Here is a 2484-nt window from a genome sequence, read left to right as displayed (position 1 = left end):
AAAAAAAAAAAAAATGCAGCACTAGAGATAAGTATTTCTTATAGTTTGTCAAATTTCTGCCATACTGGAAAATACATAGATGATTGTGTTTAACACTGTGTGCCACTAGACACATACACTGGAACCTCCATTGAATTATATTTCATATTTTAATGAGAAAATACTTTCCCTTAAGCTTAACTTGTTGCATAAAAAATTAATTAGTATACTTCAAACCATTGTAAATAGCAGCAGACACCAGAGATTTTTTTTTTCTCTTTGAGACAGGATCTTTCCAGGCTGGAGTACAGGGATAGGAGCAGATCATGGCTCACTGTAACCCCATACTCCCAGTCTCAGGCAATCCTCCTGCTTCAGCCCCACTAGCACTTCAGACAATTGTCACCACACCCAAACTCCCTGCCTTTTCAAACTCCTATCATCAAGCAGTCCTACTCCTCAGCCTCCCAAAGTGCTAGGATTATAGGTGTGAGCCACCATGCCTAGCCACAGATTTTCAGCAGTATCCAAAATACTTTCAGAATTTATCATTTTTTAAAACTCTAGTTACTAAAAAAAGAAAAAATAACAGTCATAATCCTACCACCAAGAAATAATCACTATTAAATATTTTTGTCTCACTGTACACACACACACACTAGAACCTCCATAGTTGACCACCTCCCTACATTGACCATCTCCTTAAGTGGACCTAATTTTCATTAGGTCCACAGGTACATAGGTCTAGTTCTTTATGTTGATCACCTCCACATGTTGACCCGTTTGTTTACAGTCCCTTGCGTGACCAACTTACAGAAGTTCTACTGTCTCTCCTTTCTGGCTGGGGGGAAAGATCTCTGTCACCTGGGCACGAGTACAGCAGCATCATCCTAGCTCACTTCTGGGCCCAAGCCATCCTCCTGCCTTCCAACATATGAGGATTCCACGACTACCTGGGTAATTTTTCTATTTTTCTATTTTTTCTAGAGACAGAGGTATCACTCTTGCTCAGGCTGATCTAGAACTCTGAGCCTCAAGCAACCTCCCAGCTCAGCCTCCCAAAGTGCTAGGATTACAAGAGCGAGGCTCCTCACCCGGTCTATACATCTTTTTAGACGTTTAAATGTGTATATAATTGGGCCATACATGACATAATAATTCTTTATAATGATACATGAAAGTTTTCTAAAACAGAGATTTTGAAAGCAACTGATTTTTGACAAGGCGTTGCTAAACAAAGCTTCTAGCAAAGTGATGTTAGTGGTGAGTTAACAGCATTACACAGAGCCCTGGGCCAGACCTGCTACGTTAAAGCTGTTGTCCCCAAAGCAATGACCTATAAAACAGAGGAGAGACATCTAATCCATGCCGTAGTTTTTAGTCAAATTATTATCATTCTTTTTATTTCTTATCTTTCTGTAGAGTTTTATTGTTCGGTACTCCCCTCAAACTCTTCCCCTAGTGTCTGAATCTGTCATTTAATGACTGCATACAAATCGACTGCGTGGAGCTCCAGATCATGAAATATTGCTTTCTGAGTTATCTTTCTGGGAAGAGGTGAAATTTGTTCCGAGAACACCTCTGACACGTCCTTCTGCGCCCCGGCTGGGCTCACTGCAGCCGGGCTGCCCAGCAGCCGTCACCCTGGCCAGGCGCAGCGTCACAGACAGCGGGAGCGACGCGAGCCAGCGGACGGCACTGGGGGCGACGTCGCGAGACTTCCCGCGAACTGCGGCAGGCCCGAGGGAGCATCAGGTCACTCAGCAACCGCCCCCGGCCGCGGTAGAACCCGAAGTCGGCGAAACTCACCAAACCAGTTACCCACTGGACTCTAACCACGAGCGGTGAGACGCCCTCGGGGCGGCAGCGTGGGGAACCGAGGAAACCCTAGAACACTGTTTCTCAAACTTGCCTGCCAGTAAGACCTTCCTGGGACGTGTGTTAAAATGCAGATTCCTGGGCCCTATCTCTAGATACCTGCAATTTTCAGAACAGCCTGGGAATCTGTGTTTTTAGCAAGTGCTTAGAATCAGGCGAGGTTGAGAAGCCGCTCGGGAGGAGACACGGGTAAAGGGAAGGCAATGGGGATCGCTGGGCCTAGAACTGAGTTTGAATGGGTTCCGTAAAGCCTGGGGCTGGCGCTAGAGATTCTGGACGCCGCTGAGTTTGGGGCTGGTTAAATGGAAATGTAGGTAGCAACTGAATTCGGTAAACGTTGTCTAGTGCATCTGGCTTGTAAGAGCCCCGGGAGACCAAGGGGGTCCATTAAAATGGATGAGAGAGATTAAGGAAACAATGAACCTCTCTTAATAGAAAGCTAGAGACACCCCACGAATGTTGACATAATTATTATATTTTTCTAAAATGTATACGTGCTAGATTCAGTTTCAACTCCCGAAGTTTATCATTTCCCTAAAACAATAAAACTACAATACTAATAAAGTTTAAATCGGTATTATTTTAACAGTATGAATGGTGGTGTTTTGCTGAAACTAAACACTCATG

Source organism: Otolemur garnettii, unplaced genomic scaffold, assembly GCF_000181295.1.
Source record: "Otolemur garnettii isolate 467f Iridium unplaced genomic scaffold, OtoGar3 scaffold00113, whole genome shotgun sequence".
NCBI lineage: Eukaryota > Metazoa > Chordata > Mammalia > Primates > Galagidae > Otolemur > Otolemur garnettii.
Note: the sequence above shows the minus strand (reverse complement) of the source record.